The following is a 21966-nucleotide window of genomic DNA, read 5'->3' on the forward strand; positions in this document are numbered from 1 at the left end:
AGGGCTTTTCCAAACATCTTCTGGATTCTCCACAGTCATACTCAGCTCAGAGTAAAAGACTGGTTATAGAGTCCAAGACGATCATGTATGTGTCAGTGAATTCTATATTAAAAAGTTATAAATAATTCAAATACGAAAATTGTGGGCGTGATGCTTTTGTCTACAACAGCTTAGGAAATACACATAAAGGTCACACAACAGCTAAATTATCTAAATGTATCTATCTGCATTAATAACTGGTAATTCTCAGTTATTTCAGTTGACTTTGTCCACCATTTCTTTGAGATTTCTGACACGCCAATTTTTCCCAGCTTATATAATTTCAGGTCTATTACAGTTCCGAGTGTAAAACATTGTCCGGCAGCAAATTATGAATTAAACAGAGATAAAGAAGCAAGCATAGAAATAAACAAACGCGATCACGGGAATGGAAATAGTTGAAGTACGCCTTATTGATCCAAACAGCAAAAGCAGAACCGGCGAAGCAGAGCCCGTGGTCCGATGCAGTCGCCATCCCCACATAGCGCGGCTAGGAACTGCTGATTAAGTCACGCCGATTAGATACACTTTAATTGTGTAATTTATAGTAAAAAGAGGCTGGAGGAATGAAACATTCAAAGGCGGGCGGGGGGGCCGGGAATGTGGAGGTTGACAGGAAAGAGGCTCTATCACTGAGAAACTGGAACAACTGTACACAATTAATGCAGTTGTACTGGTGAACCCTGAAACAATCTATTCGCTTTTTAACATTTTCTTATCAGCTGAGCATATCATTTTTTTCCTTAAACATGTACAACAGATTTTTACAAAACGAATTCAGGCAGACTACTGCTAAAATTACAACAGCTTCAGTTATTAACTTGAAAGATGTTTAAAACAGATCCAGGTGCTAACCAGCTGCCCCGACTCCTGCCCTAACATCTTTGTGCTGCATCTTTGTCTTCCAAACCTTCTTTGGTGCCCTCACATTGCCACATAGTAAAATTACCTGCTTGCACTGAGTACCCTAGAATGGTTTTGTTATTGATCAAGCAGGTAAACAAGTAAATGTATAAATAAGGCTGAATCCCCTTCAAAATCTGACTTACTCCCCTGGTCCTCCCCCAGTCAGCAAAATGTATTGGTAGGGATGTCGGCCGCCCCACAAAATTTTTGGTGGCCCCCAGATCCTCAGTAATTCTCCAGCTATATAGGACCTGCGGTCTGTGTATGTTTCTGACCTCCTGCCCCTACTGGGTGGACAGGACATAGTTCCATTAAAGCACAGCATTCAGGGCTGACAGAAGCGGACAGATGAATCGGCACCGTTGGACCAGTGAAACGCCTCAGAAGTGCTCCTGATTGCACTCGAGTGACAGAAGAGGGGTACAGAAGGGGGAACTAAAAACATGATGTCGCCTCCCCCCCCCCCCACCACACCCCTGGGTGCTCTGCAGGTTCTCCATGGGCTTCCACTTGAAACGCCAGCATGGAGGCACTCAGGACAGGTTCTTGTTGGAACTGCGGCCGGGAGGAGAGCTTCACTCAGCAGCCTCCGCTGGGCAGGACCAGAGGCTCCATTCTTCTGCTGGTGTGCCTGCCTGGAGACCCTGCCATCTAACCCCATCCTCATGACCACCGGCCCCTCAGTCCCACCCTCCCTCTACCCCATTTTCCACCCACGTTCCCAAAAACGGAGACACTGTTCCTCTCATCAGTGATTTTTTCTTTTGTGCGTGATTTTTATTTATGGAGGGGCTCGATCGGCCTAGGTGAGCCGGTCTGTGATGTCAGACTTTCATGCAGTACAGATGAGTCCGGCACCGGGAGGAAACCGAGCTTGATGATGATGTGCAGGATCTCAGAGTCCATAAGATGTCGGGCTCAGAAACCTTAGCCTAAGTATCACCAGACGCCGCTATGGTCATGATCCTGGAAATTACTTCCAGAGCAGATGTTAGATGGTATCCAAAACGAGGCAAAAATCTTCCAATATATGAATTGATTCATCCTCATATTCTCCTCATTTCATTCAGGCGAACAGATCGGACCACTTCGTAGATTCTTTTTGCATAGGTATTCGATGTGGGCAGGGATAGACAGAAGTTGGTGGTTTCTCTTGGCGTTCAGGTGATCACTGTTAGGGCCGTCTTGCCACACATTTGCTTGGTCAAAGATGCACCATTTACAGAAATTTGATGTCACACTGTGGTCAGCGGGGGACTCCTCAGGTTTGGGGGCACTGATTTTTGGGGAACGTCATGATGACATCTAGTGTCTTAGCGAGGTGTCCGGAGAATGCGGAAGCTTCACCGAGCCGCTCCTTTCTGCGTGAAGATCACGTGGTCAGCGTTCCCAGCGTTTTGTGCGAGGGATAGAGACACGGCCAGGCCACCTCCTGTTGTACCATGCAAGGGATGATTCAAGGTTAGAAGAAACAGCACAGCTTCATCAGCACCGTAGCGGGGGTGGGGGGGGGGGGTGGCTTGGGTGCCAAAGTACGCCTGTGTTTTTGTGCAGGGAAAGGCTTACTGTGGCTTGGAGGTGGAGCCACAGGGTTGTGCTATTTCCTCCGAGCTGTCCTGCTCCGGCTCACGTTTACGCTCACCCGGAAAGGATGCGTAACACGGGAGACATTATGGAATGTCGAAAAGCTGCAGGAATCTAGGCCGCTTCTCTGCTGTTCCGCCGCACTGCAGCGGAAAGAGGGAAGGGGGAGGGAAAGAAATTAAATTAGAACTCGGCTCCAGCCAATCACCGCCCTGGAAAGAGTCACCGTGGAGACAGAGGAGCTTTGTGAGGTGCTCGTCGGTCCCAGGCATGGCGCTGCAGAGTAACAGGGGGGGCCTTGTGCCGAATTATCAAAGGTCGTGGGGTTACCATCAGTTCAGGGCACCGCGGTGGCCTATGGGATTGCGTCTCCGTTCCAGCACGTATTGCGCTGACAGCAAAGTTTTTAAGTACAACAGAGACTGCCGATCCAGTACCTGTGCTTGTATAAGCACTCGCTAAATTTAGAGCACAGTTTGTGAAACTCCAGAATAATTATCCTTTTTCTATAAAGACTTTCTGTGGGGTCCTTCCAGTCTAAGTGGACACAGTTTGCACTTCCTACCTGTGCCAGGACTTATCACCGCCTTGGCTGAAATAAACATGTTAATATAAATAACCATGTTTCTGAGATTCACGTATATTCCTGCAGAAATGCTGAGTTTCTCAAACTGCCTCCAACGCGCCCTTTTTGTGGGGAGCTGTTTTACAGCTCTCTCCTCAAATTATCAGCCATGTTAAAGACTCAGGAAGATGCCTTATAAAAAATAAATGAACCAAACAGCATTGCTTTGCTCGAAACCCAAACTCAGCTGCATTCTCTCTCTCTTTTTTCCCCTCTCTCTTTCTCTCTCACGTTTCCCTCCCAACCTCAGCTCCCCCCCCCCCCCCCCCATGTTCCGGCCTCCACCGCTCCCTGCTTCCTGCCCTGAGCTGGGAACACTGGGGGCCCCCCGAATTGCTGGCTGGGCGTGGGGTGGTGGTGGTGGTGGGGGGGGGGTTGGGGCGGTTGAAACAGTATGTGAGGGGAAAAGAGTTCGTGCAATAACACAGCATGACGGCACAGGAAATACAAAACAGCTAAATCGAGGTATAGAACCTTCCAGAATGCTTTACAGGTTACAAAAAGGTTCTAGATAGTCTTTTTGGGCTATGATCATGCAATACAGGCGAGCAAATCCCAGCTTCTTTGGGAGATGTCAGCCTCTTGCAGAACCGGTTTCAATGCCCTTTCTTCTCCCCCTTTTCTCCCCCAGTCCATGTGTGTCAGATTAAATGTATGTTTTCTGCATGTTGGGGAAGGGGGGTTCTGTTGCACACATCTGCCAGGCATGTGACTCCTGGGACAATCAGAACACCGCCCCCTACAGACGTATAGTAAAATTGATGGAATGTGTCCCATCTTTTTCCGTTTAGCTTCCCTGGCTGCGTTTTCAGACCGCCGTCGGCCCACTGGGTTGGCGGGAGCTGGTGGCTGTTTAGGTGTTTCTACGATTTTGGGGGGGGGGTCACCGTCCTGGTGCGGGAAGGCCAGGAGACCGAAAAGCAGCCAGCTGCTTAATGGAGAGCCGCACGTTCATCATCACGCGTCGTCAAAGCATCGCCAGGAGAAAAAAAAAATCAGGTTGCTGTTTTCAAACAATACAACGAGTGGCTGTGCTGATAACACTGACATACGGTTATCCTGATGATTAAAATACCTTCCTCTGTATGTTTATACTCACGATATGTTCATTTGTACACTATTAAGAAAGGATTCCGTGGTAATTGCATTGTTTGGCTTTGAGAAATGGCCCCATACTCAATTTTTCATTGGTACCTGCTGTACTATGACTTATGTCTCTTTCTAACGCATTAATTTCATAATCAGTGCTAAAATTCCTCTTTTAAGAAGATACTGTCCCAAATGGAACTGAGAAGGAGAGACTTTAGACTAAACTGGAACCACTCCAATATGATGATCTTTTTCTCTTATGAAAATATCCGCTATATATTTTCTATATATTCAGGGTCGTGGGTGTTGGTTCCTATTCCAGACAGTCAATGTTTTTGCTTCCTCCCAGCTCCCAGTAGCAAAAACTTGGACTGTCTGGGGGTCCCCACCACCAGGTTGGGAAACACTGGCATAGGACAAAATACATGTGACACGGAGAGAACATGCCCCACACATACATACCAACTGTATTTTTATTACAATCTTGAAACAAAACCCCAAGCCCAACAAACAAGAAGCCTTTCTGAGTTTGGGAAACTCTCATCAGAAAGACCAGCACACCTCATCACTGTCACCATATCAAAGATCTATGCAAAAGCTAGAAAAATAGTGATCTCTGCTGCTGTAGATTTTTAATTATTTGCCTGCACATGCCGGTGATAAATCAGCGCGTTGAGTGTTTAAAGATTAATGCATCTGCTTCTCCTCTGCTGTTTCCCTCTCCCCTTCCATCGCCGCTCTCTGTTCCACTCAGGCTTCGCCCTCGTGCAAGCCCATGTAAAAGCCTGCCTGACTTCGGTGGAGGTAATTGTATGCATTTTTAACCGGCCAATTGGCTGAAAGATAGGCCCCCAGATCGTCTCTGCTCCTCTTTATTTTTAGCCTTGTGCTTCCCCCTCCAGATGCGGACGGATTGTTCCACGGTGCTGGGCTGCTGTGAAATGATTAGAAATGGGACACACTCTCTGTGTCTCTCGCTTGCCTTTCTCTCGCATTCCCAATGACTTCTATGCCTTCTGTTCCCAGAGGCCACAAGTCTGTCCCTATTGGCTACACTTTCAGTTTGGGGTGATCTTATTGGGCGACGCAATACACACAGGTGACGATCATGATGTCAAACAAACACACAAACAAACAAAAAACTCCTGATAAATAATAAAATGACCATTCATGTAAGATTTGGCCCAACCCATAGACAGAACCTACATCCCTTTAACCACCAGAATCGCAACCACGACACAGAATTAGTATACCAAACTACAGACTGAATACCCCAGATAAGACACTAATTATTTTCTTTGCAACAGCATGGTGGTTAAGACTATGCCATGGCTAAACAAAATGAACCAAGGTCTCAGAATAAATAGCACATATATTTTGGGTTTACTACAAGTATATACCGATTCCTATTGGCTGTATAATGGACGTGGGTTTCATCAGAGGTGAACTAAAAAATACTGTGTGAATATTATAAGCGGAATAAAAGTAAACGAAAAATAAAGCACACGATAAACAGCTTTCAGTTTTAAAGTGAAAGTATTGCAGTACATTTGAAAGTAGACAGTGGAATTCCTCCTAATTTATATAAGAATACGTATAGAATACATCAGTTTCATTTCCAGAAACCGCAGTTTAATAAGCAGAATCAACCGGCGCAAAATCTATCCAATCGGCTTATTTAAATATATTCAGTAACGACATTCTCATTTTTATTTGTTGATATGTGTATATGTATATTATTATTATTATTATTATTATTATTATTTATTTTTATTTTTTTTGTAAATCCCGATGTCCCAGAGATACATGAGCTGATGTTTGGAGATCGCCTCAGTTTTCTCCCGGCAGGATGCGGATAGGTGAGCCGCGGGCAGGCAGGCAGCTGCCGGACGGAGGTGTGAAGGTGACAGCGCCGTCTTCGTGCCGCTGGTGAAGAGCGTCTCCGCACCGTAGGCGGTCGCAAGGTCAACGCGTCCCGTTCGCGGGGAGCGCGCCCGAATTAGCGGTGAACGGGGAAGTGAAAACGGAGGATAAGCTAAGAATGGAGGAGAAGCCGGATTTCCGTTAACCAAATCTTCGTCGCAGTTAAATTTGCGACTGTTAAATGTGTAAGATCCGTTTAGTAATTCTAATTTTAACATTAGTGAGCTAAATGAATCAGCTCAGTTCAGGAGACGAAAGAGTAAAAAAATGCAACGGCAGTAGTAGTTTGAACTACTTTTAGGAAAGTTTGAAAACATGAATATATGGGTTTGCGCCCACACAAGGCTGTATTACAGATATCATAGCACTAGGCCTACATGTAAGATTTATTTTAAAAGATTTTAAGCAAGGCATAATTAAACAGGCTAATAGAATAATGATATAGTTGAAATATTAAACATACTTAAAGTATGAAAACAGCTCATGTGCTTTAAATTCATTTTAATAACTGGTAGTCCTATATCTCCAGTAAGACCAGTATGCATTTATAAATGATTAAAAAAAAATTAAGGCTAATTATTTTGACAAAAAACCTCTGACCGGTGGTTTTAATAAGCAGCTGAATATGTAATATATGCATGTTTGATAGTGGTGGTGGTATGGGGGGTGATCAGGGCAGTATTAAGTATTTTAGGTATCAGCTCCTTGTTGAATTTGAGTGGTTTAAAACTTAGAGGGAACGCTAAGAAGAGACTTCTCTAAAAATGGTGGATCCATGGGCAGCAGGCAGTTTTTGGACCAGAAGATGGCTTGTTTGGATGGCCAAACACTGTCAGGAAAAAAAGTGGATAAAATTGGTACCTTTGAGGGTACAATTACTTGTCACTAGGGCTGTACCCTCAAGGTCTGCCAATTGTACTCTAGCTGTAGGTAAATGTACCTTTTAAGGTTCAGAAATGGACTCTGCGAAGCATTTTGTACCGTTGGGGGTACATTAATGTTGCTTGTACCTTGGGGTACAAAACTGTACGAGGGCTTTACCCCCTTTTCTGACAGTGTAGCTGGCCTGATTAGACTGGGGAATTAAACATGGTGAGGCCAGAGTACTGAACCCTGGTTTTGAACCCAACCAGACATCTTCACCCAGTGTCCACACGGACCTGGATTATCTGATGGAGAGAGTGGGTCAACCTGCAGTGCTCTCTAACAGCTGCTGGGGTTATTCAAGGTGGGACACTGACCCGCAGCCATACCTGGGTCGGGGCACACATGTGCCAAAGATTCGCCTTGTAAAAAATATTTTTTTGTGGCCTGACTTTCTCTAACTGCCCCAGCTGGGGATTGAAGGCTGCTCTCAATAAATATTTGAGCTCCAGACTGAGTTAGTCGATTGGCAAGCGGATATTAGTGTCTGACTCGATGCCTGTCTTCGCCGATATTCCACGCCACTGCAAAGCTGTCATGGCCTATGTGGAGGGAAAGACCCCAGACAGTGCCAAAGCAGTCCTGTTACCATTAATAAGTCCTTTGAAGGCGCTCCGCAGACGCATAGCTTAACAGGAATAGATTTAAATGAGAGTTTCGATACCTCTAGATCCTGCGCTAATGAAGGAAGTGATGTGATTTAGTGTTGCAAAAGAAACCCTTTCCATCTGTCAGACCAGATCAGATCTAAATATTAAGCGCATTCAGACGCTCGACTCCATCATGAAAACTAGTAAAATATACAATTTACGAGTAGAACTTTCCAACCTAGACAGACAGAAAGATTTTCCCAAGGCTTTGGAGTTTTTCTACAGATTAGATGATGCTTTCATGGCCCTGTCTAAGAAAACTGACCTGAGGACTTTCACTCCCATTCTAAGAAAGATTCTGTTTTGTAGTGGAATTCTTATCCTGGTTTTTTTTGGTATTTATGTTTGTCTTTGGTCTAATCTTAAATTGTGAAACTATGTTAACAGATAAATTGTGAATCCGAAAGAAAAACCTTTTAAGGAAGCTGATTTATTCTCTCTTTTTTATTTTAGAAGAATTCCAGAATTCTCGGTGTACTTCTCCACCGTCTTTTCGAAGATGATGCCGTAATGTCATTGCTAAAAAATGAAGGTCAAGTATAGCTTAGCAAAGGGTTTTTTCATCCCCTCTATTAACAGATTACATCTCATCCTGCCGGGTGAGAAAATTACCTCCCTTTTGAATTTCGGATGCAGAAAATTTGTTCGTTAGAATAACAGGGACAGGGGTTGTTGGGGGGGGGGGGGGGGTTCCACATGACTTGTGGAGTATTTCTCAGAAAGGCTTGTTAATGGCACGTCAGACACTCAACAGGAAGTATGTAAGAATGTAAGAGTCATCAATGAGTCATTGACTTCTGAACCTTGGGCGATCTGGAAATATGTGGTCTTGAAAACTGCCCAACTAAGCGAGAAATGCAGAATGTTGGGGCTGGCTGTAGACCATACTTTACTTTCCTACCTAAGGTTCCTGAGGAACTTTATTCAGGTTTCAGAGGAACTTTATTCAGTGTCATAATGAACAAGGGAAATGCTTTATTGAATTAATCAAAACAATTATTTGATCCAGAAACTCCACATATTTTACACGATAGTCTAAAATCAATCAGTTATGTTAACTAGTGTCTCTAAATTGCCCATAGTGTATGACTGTGAAAGTGTATTCATGTACAGTACTGTGCAAAAGTCAGAGGAAATTATGTCTACATGATCTTTCTGTTGGTGTAAAACCATGATTTCATGTCTGTCAAAGTGCTGTCAACTTAGCTATTTCTAAACCTCTTGTATTCTTTTAGACTTGCCCCCTAGCACATCATGTTTGGCTATTCAGTACCTCACAAATTGTTTGACTAATTAAATCAATTAATTAATTGAGCTGGTGGTGAGATAAAAAAAAAATACGTGGAATGGGTGAGGTGCACCTGAGGAGAAGTTTGCAGAACAATGCGGTGTTCATTGTTGTTAGTCTTAATTGTATTGCTTGTAAGTTAAATTTTAATATTGAAAGATTTCTGCAAATATACACTTAACATTCAGATAAATAGTAAATAACATTTTCTGTTATGACTTTTACACAGTACTGTATGTGTCCTGAGATGGAGCAGCACCCCATGCAGGCTGCCTGGCATAGGCTCCAAGTCCATCACATGACTTTGACCAGGGCAAGTGATTGGAAGATGGATGATGGCGGAAACTAATAATAGGTAAGGCTTCCTCTTGGGATTCTAGATATGTGAAAGTCAAGCGCTGGCCTGGGGTAATGTGGGCGCTGTTTTAATTGTAATTCCATGGTTTGAATAAGTGGAAAGGATTAATTTTGAGAATTAGTTTTTTTCATGGCCATTTTGAGTCTAAATTGGGTGTCTGTGAAAAGAGTTAAATAAGGACATGGTGTGGATTTGTGTGGTTCCTGTGAAACCTGACAGATGGGCTAACTTGCTGGTTCCCCAAAACCACAACTGAGGGTTCTGCTTTAACTATGGAGGCCCATGAGGGTCAGCATTTGTAACATGAGCGGTAAGGACATTACCATAGATCTTCATATTCACCTGCAGACTAGGCTCCACTGGGCAATACGTGTGTAGCGCAGAGGGAATGTGCTTGCTGTCCCTCATCATGCCTACCTCTGGCACAAAATGTTCAATAAAAGCAAAATCGAGTTTTGCCTGAAAAAATACATTGAGTCATTGTAACCCGCATTTTGAGAGGTGCAATAAAGTGAGTAATTGTGCTCACATCAAGATTAATTTTTTTTATTTCTTTTGTGTGTATTTCAATAATGTATGAAAATGTTTCAGTTTGTTGCACTCGGTTTGGTTATTTTGCTGTGTTAATGATCAGGCATGGAACATTTTGTGATAATGTGTGACATTTGGGTTAAAAAAAACATAAAACACACATAATACCCTTTGTTTGTTTTAAAACTGGTGATGCTACAACTTTTCCAGCATTAAACAAGCATTTTCAAATAAGATGTTCCTACCACTTGTTGCATAGCAGATTATTATGCGCCTTAACCATTTCGCTGTTAATGTTGTGCCTGTTTATATAAAATGCAGGATTGGGTTTTCTACAGTTATAAAACCTATAGAATGTTGTTTTCAATCTCAAAATTATTTTTAACAGTTAGGTTTGGGGTGTAGTCTGCACTTGGAATTTTTGGTCAAATTTGTTTAATTCTAGAAAAAATATCTAATGGAAGTACATAATCTTATGAAGAGGAAGACTGAAGGGCAGTAAAATCGATTACAAATTAAACGTTTTTGGTCCTATACTTGGAAATACGTTCAAATAATTTCTATTCCTTCAATATCGAAAACACCGAATATAAAAATATACACTCAATGTATGTTTTAAACCAATTAACCAATGTAAAGAATATAATTTTTCATTAAATGTGATGAATGATGATATTATTTAAATATTAAAAATGCAAACAAATGATAAACTAGCATACCTTTATTTGGCTGTTTTTTATTAAATTTGATGTCCTAATTGGAAACAGAATTATTAATACTGTAATTTATGCAACCGCAAGAACCCCAAGACGTTTTTAAAAGCCAGTGTCTCAGACTAACCATGGACTTGGGCTAAATGTGTTTTTGTCTCCCTTCACAGTCTGAGCGTGGAGCTGCAGAAGGATGGGTGGGGGGGGGGGGGGGAGCTATTTTCCTGCTCCTCTCATGTACAACCACCGCGACACACAAGGTGTCATCATGACCACAAATCACTCCTCAGTGCTGCCGGCCGCTCTGCTTCTCTCCCTCTCTCTCTCTCTCTCTCTCTCACACTTTCTCTGTCCTCTGACCCCGCCCCTCTCCGCTCCCCTCCCCAGTCCTGTGTGTGCTTCAGTGCTTTACTTTTAGAACACGCTACTCAATTTTGGGGTGTGGTGAGAGCAGCCCTCCCCACTACCAGCCCCCTTTAACACTCGATGGAGTTGGGAAATCGAGGCCCCGCCCCTCCAGTTCTCCCTGGGGCATTTTATGCAAATGAAGCCAGCGGCACATCGTGATTGGTCCATTATCTGGCAGTCCCTCCCTCTCTCACTCTTCCTTCCTGCCTATGTCTGACCTGTTTGTTCCTTTGCCTGTGTGTGCGCGCGCGCGTGTGTGTGTGTGTGTGTGTGTTCTCCACCTCCCCCCCCCCCCGGCTCTGCCCGCCCACCACGTGGTTCAGCCAGCGTTTGCATCTCGCAGCCCTTCATACGGCGCGACCCAGTCAGATAGCGCTTAAAGCACCAACCACTGGACTCCCATGAAAGTGGGTCAGACGCCAAGTGTTGATAGCCGGGGCTGGGCTGGCGGAGAAACGGGAGATGTTTAGTCTTTTGCACTCGAGTGTTTGGGATTCTTGCTTGAAAAAGATGTAAACGCTTTTTCTGTTATTCCAGCTCGCAGCAAATAATCTCCAGCCTTCCCTAATCTGAGGCCACATAAGGAGACATTTTTAGCTCATACTATGATGTTTAGGGGGGAAAAAGAATTTTAATGATGATTTTTCCTCAAATCCAGATAGAAAACAAGTTTTTTTTTTCCAGTAAGGATGCATTGATTTAGTGGTGACTGTCTCATTCGATGATCAGATAGAGTTGCTTTTCTTTTTATTAATTTGTAGATTTATCATACGGAGATCCTTATTCACATACTCTGCTAAATGTTTTTATAGCAGAAATTCAATTTAATATTCTGATTCAAGAGTTCCAAAACATGGCATCTTGTAGGATGTGCTTTGATGGCCATTTAGCTGCAAACTTTCATATGCATACAGTATAACTCCTAAGCTACCTGCAGCTCTATGATGTGGTAATTAGGACACAATTACAGTTTGACCTGATGTCTGAAGCTAATGAAAATGTAACTATTAAGGTCCTGTGTAAAACAGCCAAGAAATGACAGCCACGAATCAGTATTTGTTATTTAAATACTTAATGCATAATTTATGCTTATTTTATAATTCTTTGGAACAGAGACACATAGTATTATTGAGTCTAAGATTGGGGAGCCCCCCCCACCCCCAAGATCTGCAAAGCATACCCCTCGGTTAGCAAAATCCCATTGGTCAGGTCAGGTGGCCAGCTACCCACCCCCAATTTGGAACAAATTATTTTAGCATAGTACAATAATACAGTAACACTTCACATAAACTGCACCTTCATAATGCAACCACAATGCATTCATAGAACATTCATAAGCAGCAGGTAAGTACACATTAACATCCTAACATACCTTAGCAGCTTTAATTTACATTATTAACAGACATTATGTGATTATGTTTGCTATTATCATTTAATGTTTGTTAATGTATACTACAGCTGTAAGGATGTTAGGGTGTACTTATATGCTGCTTATGAATGTTCTACGAATGCTTTATAAAGGCATTATGAAGGTGCAGTTACCAATAATGCTTATATTAATAAGTATACAAACCTATACAGTATAATACAAGTTTAAATGAAGTTTATTTTTTTTAGATTTTTAAAGGTCTTTGTTGTTTAACGCAGAAGATTTTACATTTACATTTATTTATATTTAGTGGACACTTTTGTCCAAAATGACATGCAAAGTGAGGCAAATAGCACATTACAGACATACGGCTATCGAGCAGTCGGCTTGGCATGAAGGCAGCTAGGCTGAGCTTCCTGTGAATGCCCAGGTACCAGTGTGGGCTTTTAAGAATTTAGTTGTGAAATCCTGGTGCTTTTAAATGGACATGTGTAACATGTTTATAAAATCGGCTAAGAATCCTGGGGGAAGGAGACCTGCTTCACATCCTTAGGACCCAAGCTGGTATCTTCTGCCCAGTTGTCACCTGGATTACGAGCCATAGAATCATCTGTCTCGTGCCTGGGTACCTCAGATCCAGGGAAGCCTGCAGGAGAAACCGAAGCTCATATGAGACCAATGGAATGGCTTGTTGACTCAGTCATGAGGCACTAAATAAAACTGAGCGTTAGAGTTTACTGTTGAATGTTGAAAATGAGTTTGGTGCCATCGCCTGTCTGTGTGACTAACACACATCCATCCATCCATCCATTCATCCATCCATCCTGTCCCAGGCAGCACCGGGCACAGGGCTGGGGTCACAGGGAACATATTAGTAACTGTGTAATAAAGTGAAAAATATCAATTTCAGATGCCATGAGAAGCACTTAAAAGTAGAATGCGCTTCGCGAAGAGTGTGGCTTTAGTGAAATGAGACGTGGAGCGCAGGCAGATCCAGGGGAGCCGGATTGTGGAGCCGCGGGCTGCAGCCGCCAGGGCCTTTCCGGCAGAGCCGGCCTGGCGTGCCCCTGAAGTGCCTGGTCGCCGCGGCGATCATAAGCTCCACAGAGTTTGATGGAGCTGCCCGTCAGTGCAGTGCTGATGGAAGTCTGGGCTCTGGGCTGTGGAAGTCCATGTGGTGTGAAAACAAATAATGCAATTGGGCAAAAAGAAGACAAAAAGGTGGAGAAGGGTGGGGCAGAGGACGGGGGATGTGCATGGCCCCAGACCCCACAAGAGAGGGGCGGGGTCACCATACCAAACATAGGTGCACCATCACCCCATCCAGTCCCCCATCCTCCTACGGGCAGTGAGCTCCCACCCAAAATGATTCCTTATCAAACTATGAGGTGGTGTGGGCCACTGGCAGTCACATGGACTCCAGTGAGTGGCAGGGCTGTGCTGGAGTGAGTTTCCTGCCCTGGTGGGGGCAAATTCTAAGAAAGGATCCACGCAATCTCCAGAGCAGAAACCTTGCATGGGGCTTTTGTAGTATACAGATATTCAAACGAAAAAGAAACATTTTAATCAGATCTCATCCTCTTATTTTGTAATGTAGCTAGTATTTATTAATAGCATTAAAAATGTGTGCATGTCTCATGTTTAATAGGATTTGAACCATTTCTGTGACTCCAGTCATGGAAGCGGAAGAACAGTGACACGGCGTGGAGAAGGATGTGTCAAACGAAACCCCCCCCCCCCCCCCTGCCCTGGCGGTTACCCGGGTGACTCAGCAGATGCAGGAGCTGCACAGGGAGTGCCTGGCTACCCATGCTGCACTGCTCCAAAGCAAACTTTTGAAGAAGACTGTAAACACAGTACACACTGAAAATGGTTATTTTTGCTCCGATATCTATGCAGGCTCAGAGGGTTCTGGAAATCTCCGCTGGTGGTCATCTCCAGGCTATGGCAGACTGGCTATCCAGCGATCGCCGCATGAGCCTCACTCTGTGCTGTGGAGGAATACCTTCATGCATTTCAGACTGCCTGCTTTTCTTACCAAGGCAAAGAAAACCTGCACTTTTCCTTTTTTTAAACATGACTCAGGACAGCAGTGTGGAATGAATTAGTGCTAATTAACAGGCCATTTCGGGCCGGACAGCTTTCAGTCCTCTCCCCCCTCTCTTTTGGTCCCCAGCTGTTCCTGTTTTCGTCACAGGTAGACTGACTGTCTGTCCTTCACTCTTCCTGCATCCCTCCTTTCTTTGAGTTTTTTTTTGTTCCCTCCTATTCCAAACTTCCTCTCACTACCCCTTTGCGTCACCCGCTGCTTCTTGCAAACACGTCAGAGCCGCCACACACACACACACACACACACACACATACACGCACATGTCGGGTAAACATATCTTTATGGGGACTGCTCATCCATTTCTATGGGAAAAATGCTAACGCTAACTAAGACAACCTTAACCCCTACCCAGCCCTAACCATAACCATAAGTAACCAAGCAAAATACAAGAGTTTTTTTTAGTTTTTTCATTGCAGTCACAGATTTTTATTTAATTTATTACACTGGTCCCCATAAGGGGAAAAAAAAAAAACGTTGTGGGGACATTGTGTCCCCATAAGGTAAGGTATACCCGGTCACACACACACACACACACACAGACCGGCATATAACAACACACATTCACGCATACAATACACACACACACACACACAGATATGGACATAAACACATGGATGTATATATACCAGCAAGAACACACTCATATACAAACACACACACGGGTTCTTTTGCTTGAGACTTTTGCTATCAGTGTACTTCTCTGTCTCTCGATGTCTTTCCCTCTCTTTCTGCCCCTCCGTCTCCATGCATTTTTCTGCTTCCTCCCTCTATGCTTACTGTCTCTGTGCCTTCCCTCTTTGTCTCTCTCTCTGTCTCTCACCTTCTCTCGCTCCGTCTCTCTCCTCCCCTCTCTCTCTCCTGGTATGTTCTGCCCTCTTTCTCTCTCTCTGTTTGTTTCTCTCCTTTTTGTTGCTTTTACTCTCTCCGTCTCACTCTTCCTCTGTATGTTTTTTCTTCTTTTCCTCTGTCTTTCTCCTCCTCTTTCTCTCTTCCTTTATGTTTCTCTATCATGTCTATCCTCCTTTCTCCTTCTGTCTTTCTCCTTCTTAGCCCCCTTTGTCTTCCTGTTTCCCTCTTTTTCTCTATTGCTCCCCTTATCTCCATTTCTGTCTTGCCACTTCTTTCTCTTTCCCCTCTCTCTGTCTCTCCTCTCTGTCTCTCCCCTTTGTCTCTCTGTCTCTCTCACTCCTTTCCCCTCTCTGTCCCTCCACTCTCCTCCATCTCTCTTCTCTCTTTCCCTCCCCTCTTTTTCTCTCCTGTCTTCTCTCTCCTTCTTTCCCTGTCTCTCCCCTTATCTCTCGCCCTCTCTTCGAGCCCCTGCTGCTTTGCTGTTTTCTCATTCTCCCAGCCCGTGAGCCCCCCCCCAGCCACACCGTGGGGTCGTGAACCCAGGAAGCTCTATCCCCGCCAGCCACCATGCAGCTGCTGCTCCACCCCCCTACCGTACCTTGCCCTGGAAATTCTGGCCAATCGGCATGCCCAGGCCACAGAAAGGGGCAGGGTCAATGCGGGAACTCTCCCATAGACTCTCGCTCACGGCATGTGAGAGGGACATAGGGTGATGACAGAAGCGTGATGTAACACACACACACACACACACACACACACACACACTTACACACATGCTGTTATTGCACACTGCTGCAATTAGTGACTTATAACCAAGTCGGATTTACATGCACACACATTATCATTCACACTTATCTGGACCCCCTTAACTATCACTCACACAAGAGCACACATACAGACACATGCCTCAGCTGTCTGCTTGAAGGCTGGAACCTTCCATATATAAATCAAATATAATTTTATCAAAAGGGAACAAAGTCAAAAGACCGGGACCAACTTCCTTGCCAGGAGAAAAGAATCAGGCACCAGAGTTACAGATGAAGTGGTGAATGATGTAGACATTATTGGTTACTGACATATGCGGAAAGAGATCTCACTCCATGACGTCAGCACACTGACAAACATAACTCACTACCCATCCTCCCCAACCGCCCGCGTCTTACACTGAACTTGGGGTTACAAGCATTTGTCTGGGAAAAATAAAAGTTCAGACGGCTTCTGGAATGCTTACTTACACCACGTCTCAATGCTCTAGCACGCAGCATGGAAGCACATTTCGGCCATCCAGCCACCCGCGGGCAAATTCCGGATCCTGGGGACAAATGCATCCAAGGGGACATTATGGTGACTCTGGGACCACAAAAAATAAAAAACAAACCGTTTAAGGTCCAGATCTGGGTCTATCATCACCTCCTGTCTGAACTCTTTTTTTTTTGAGGTAGATAAACTAGATGCTTTTTCTGAGCTGAGGAAGGACTTGGCTGGGTCTAGTGACAGTTATACAGTATGTTTTGGAATTTTGGTATATGTTACGGAGATGTATAACAGTGTAGGCCTGTTTGTGTGGGGGGGGGGGCAGATGGTGCTTTCAGCCTATAGACAACAACTCGATTTCCAAACCATAACCTTTCCTGCATTTTCTTAATTGTTTATTGGATTACACCTGCTTTGTGTATAGTCATGAAACTCTTTTCTTTCTTTGCAGTTTAGTGGAGATGAGGGACAGTTTTTAACCTTGGATCCTTCCTTCGGTTTCTGCATAATTTCCTGCGTCGTGCTTACATGTGCACATGTGCATATTGTAAACATATGTCCATGTATACATGCCTGTGCATGTGTGTATCCATGGATTCCTGTTTAGCTGGACAGGAACATGGGGGGGGGAGGTCAGATTTCAGACTCTGTTAACAGTCTGTAGTAAAGAGATATTTAATTCATTTAAATGTTATTCATACAGATGCTGAAATGAACGGTTCCATGTGAAGCTATTTAAACATCTTTTCCTTTTTAAATCATTAACATCAGTCAGCAGTGTTTATTATTCCTAAAAACAAATAAACAAATCCAGCTTTATATAGTCAGCATGTGCTGACGAATTTGCAGTTTCTTCTGTAAGACCTCCGTCTCCCTAAATCTCCCTTAAGATGTGATTTCCGGAATTTTCCAGAATGTTCCTGCTATGAACCAAACACAGTAAATTAGTCTTGGGCCCCTCACCACCACATATTCCTTACTGTCGGTTGTCTGGAGCAGCAAGGAGCGCAGTGGATTCAGGCTCTGCTGTTAGACCCTTCAATCAAAGATCAAAATTCGGTGCCTTTTTGGTTTACCGTTAGTTAATGTTAATAGTGAATAGGTCCATAAAGCAGCTTAAAGAAGTAGAACTGAATAAAACCTCCTGGCCTGGACCATAATAATTTGACAACTGAAGCTTAAAACCAGTTGCTTTGTGTTTTGTTTGCTGTGTCACAGTCCTGCCTCCCTCCATCACCTTCACCACACGACGTGGTCTATCATCTGGCAACCATGCTGGATATGCTTACCGTGGTCTAGATCCCTATTTATGGCTGAAGATGCCATATCCGACATCGGATGATGCAACGTGTTTCAGAAGCTTGTAATTCGGTATCTGCGGTTATGTTGAGAGAAGTCACCGGAACTCTCGCTGGCGAGCGGCAGGCTAGTCTGTTTTCATCCGCCCGCGTCATGAGAGACTGATCTTTCTGGTTTATTTGAGCACCAAATAGATCTCTTTACTGCAGCAGTCCGTTCTGCCGAGGGGAAACCAAAGGGATTTCGTGGGTCCTGTTTTGATGGCTTGCTTAAAATTCTACCCCCCCCCCCCCCCAAAAAAAAATGCATCAATATATCAGCTGGATTGCACTGAAGACTATTCCCAAAACCAGAAGCGACTTTTTTGCTGCTGGGAGTCTATACCTGTGATTCATGGTTAAGGTAGGGAAGGCATCCCCTTGGCTATTGAGTAACACCTCTGACTTTTCAAACGTTTACTTCATCTCATTTTGTCCTCACACATACAGGCTCCATGTGTCGTCGATGGACGGCCCCCAGCCCGCACCGATCTGCCCCTTTGAGCCGGAGACGACGTGCACACAGAAGGCCGGCCGTCACAGAGATGCCGGCGACCAAGCGCACAGGATGCAGTGAGACATGAGCAGGAACAGCACACTGGCTTTGTGTTTCTCTGTTTGCTTCCCTTTTTTCACAGTCTGGATGTGCCGGGGGCTATTACGTAAGCCAGCGTCGGCCGGCGACGGTTCCAGCAGCAGATGGCGTGGTGGCAGTGGAGGGGGGGGGGGGGGGGTTGGCGGCTGGAGATAGGGGGAGTGGACACCGGGCGAGAGCCGGTTTGGTCAGGGTTGTGTCTGTAACATGACAAATTTGTACAGAGTGATGTATGTTAGCCACTCATGTTACCTTATACACAGACAAATGATGGTTCTTTGCGTAGGAACACACTTTGTTTTCACTGGTCAAATATGATCTTAGGGCCATGTATGGTAACGCCCTCACGTTGCACCTGAACCCCCAACCCCTATCTCCACCCCACCCTTATGCAAAAACACTCATAAGGAATCATGAGGGTCCATTGACCTGGTTTAGAGCTGCTAAGAGTCTGGCACAGAACCTTATTCTGGGTATTATTATGTAACGGTCTCTGGCGTTTGGGGGGTTAGTGACGTGAGGGGGCAAGTCCTGCGCGGTCATGGTGACAACCGGCCATGACGTCACAACGCCCTGAATGACCAGGCGCGTTCGGTGCTAATGAGCCGCAGTGGCGGTGCGGTGTGCGGTGACCCCGACGCGCTTTATGCGCGCACAGCCGAGAAAGAGGAAGCCCTCCGTGCCTTTAATTCACTTTTCACAGCTTTGCAGTCGGCATGTAGCCTACGTGTGATTACAAAATACGGCTTAAGACTGGCAAATTTACTTAATAATTTCCTGATTTTTAGCTTGTTTTTGTTTGTTTGTTTTCGCGTGTTGCACGCAGGGATCTGATTAATTAGATGTAAACGTGATGAAGAATAATTACAGTGAAGATTAATTTCCGCTCCCTGTAGCTTAAACGAACGAATAACCGATACTTATACGCGCTAACGGGAGATTGAGTTCATGTAAGGTATTTTAATCTGATGGAAGGAATCATAAAACTTGAAATTAGGTGAACATTTATAAATAGGAATTTTGATTTAATATAATCTTCATTATAAAATATGTTAGCTGTAGAGGAAAAGCATAACTGTCTCAATTTATGGATAAATCGATCATCGAGGTTGATTTTTACTAAACAGTAAGAAATGGAGAATAGACTATATACTTCTTACGTTGAAAAGCAATCCAAGTATTGTACAACTTCTCGGATAAAATGCTATTTTTAACTTGTTACTCAGTGTGGAGACTAAATGCATTTGTGATTTCTCTGAATGACTCACTCTCCTCTCCCGTTAAATAGCTCTAGGGTATCAAAACCATGAGCACGAACAGGTGAATTATCGCTAACGATTTCATTAACCTCTCGGAAATTTTATTGCCCTACCCTTAACAACCAAGAATTTCATTCATGCTGTTTTTTCGCCACAAAATGCAAAGTGCCTGAGTGTGCTTCGGTTTCCAAAGCGCAAGTGTCAGTGACAAGCAGGGTCCCTACTGTAGCCTATATAACAACAATAACCACAAACAAAGCGAGTAATAAGCAAAGCTTAAGCGAGCCCCCCCTCGGGTGAAACAGGCGGGATTTTGCGTAGAACGATGGCAGACAAAGTTAAACCAGTACCTGCCCATCCTCCTTATACACCCTGGGGGTATTTCAGAGATAACCGAGTCTGCCGCTGTGTGCGCCACATGCAAACATTAAATGCGCTGCTGTGTACATTTTAACCAGCTAAGAAAACAACTTGGGCGAAGCGCACTACGATTTTCAGCAAAGACTATTTTCAAAATAGGGTATTTTGGGGTTTGACACTGAAACTTTCCTGCAAAAAAATACAAGTAAATTCTATTTTAAACTAACTTAATTATACCTTTATTCTCGGCACAGCTGATACGCCATACCCGTGGCACCATCCACGCTTGTGTTTGCCTTGATCGGTATCGGCCATCGAGAAAATGGGTTTTCTGCATTACGATCGAGCTGATAAATAATTAAACAAACGTGTCTAAGCGGGGGGGTTCGTGCACTCTTAGTCTTTCATTTGGTCCGGGTACTTTTTTCAAAATGATATTCACATATTCACACCAAGCATCGTGTCGGTACTTCTTCAATTTCAAATGCGCGCCATGAATCTTACCTGATAACTTAAACTGCTCATGGAAATTCTCGTCATTGCACGGACTGACCTAAACCTAAAACGCATCGACCTTGATTTCTTATGTCATTCTTAAGGCAGCCTCCTAAGTACCTTCTTCAGGAGTGGGGGTACCCTCTCCATCATTTGGGGAACTGGAGTTAGGATGGCTGAATCACCCTTTGATGCTGGAGACCAGTGTGCCGTTGGGACCCAGTAAACAATTTTTACTGCTCACTAGAGCATGCTTGCCACAATCAGATCTTACCCTGCTGCCACTGATCAGGGCTGGTTAACGAGTGTTAATGAGATCTGCCCCTCCCCCCCAGGAAAGGCACAATGGATGCTTCCTCACACAAACATATATTTTGTTGTTAAGAGAACTTAGGTCCAGAGATACAGAAAGGCATTACAAAATGATATAGACCCAATATAACTGGAAGGTCTAGCCACTGCAAAGCCCTAGGGTAACTGTATGCTTTGGATTGCCTCTACACATCTCAGGAGAGTCCCTATTGTTGTACCCTTGAACGACATGCATACCTCAAATTAGGAAAGCCAAATATCCAGTATTGTTTTGGACAAAGGAATCATTTTCTAATAGACAGCTCAAACCTCTTTAACAAGCACGAAATCTGGCCGTTGCTGTGCTCTTGACTGCATTGTTCACTCTCGGATACACAGTGACCTCCCGGGTCTTAGGACTACGGAGACTCCATCTCTCGTGAGCCTCCTCCTTGCTCATGGCTAAGCAAACCGTGGTGGTGGAGCAATGAGCCCATCCTCAAACGGTGGGTGTGGTCATATACCACGCCAAGGAGACCCTCAGAGGGATGATCATGTGTTCTGCTGAGGGTTATATACAGTATGTGGGCGTTGCCACAGAGGCACTGCACCAAGATGAAAGCTGATTGGTCCCTCCTCTGTCACTCACCGATCCAAAACACATCATTAGCAAATGATAACGTTGACCCCTCTGTACGAATTATAGCCCCCAGTCATAAAAATCTACTAGAATCGTCCCAAGTTCTGTTGTTAATGCTTTTACTTGGGGACATCCCAGATGTACAGTTTGAACATCACAACGGTAAGGCAATAACATTCATGGCTGGTCTCTCAGACTCCCTGCCCAGCCCCCCATCCGAACAGACACAAGCTGAAGTATCATGTCCGCTGCACAGTCTGATGAGTCTTCTGACATGAATTCCAGTCAAGAGGAGATTTTCTTCAAAATCTAAACATAATGTATAGAGCACAAGTCCGTCAATCACCATCATCATGTCTTGAGGCAGTGATG

The 21966-nt window shown here is 44.3% G+C and overlaps 1 long non-coding RNA gene across 1 annotated transcript; it reads right to left on the minus strand.

Annotated features, from left to right (window-relative positions):
- Positions 1-12621: 12621 nt before the first annotated feature.
- LOC111836998 (uncharacterized) lies at positions 12622-20910 on the minus strand. Its single transcript, XR_002836546.2, has 3 exons — positions 20673-20910; positions 16599-16713; positions 12622-13050 (listed from the first exon to the last, which is right to left on the minus strand). It is a non-coding gene; the product is annotated as an uncharacterized lncRNA (long non-coding RNA).
- Positions 20911-21966: the final 1056 nt, after the last annotated feature.

Source organism: Paramormyrops kingsleyae, chromosome 7, assembly GCF_048594095.1.
Source record: "Paramormyrops kingsleyae isolate MSU_618 chromosome 7, PKINGS_0.4, whole genome shotgun sequence".
NCBI classification, from domain to species: Eukaryota; Metazoa; Chordata; class Actinopteri; order Osteoglossiformes; family Mormyridae; genus Paramormyrops; species Paramormyrops kingsleyae.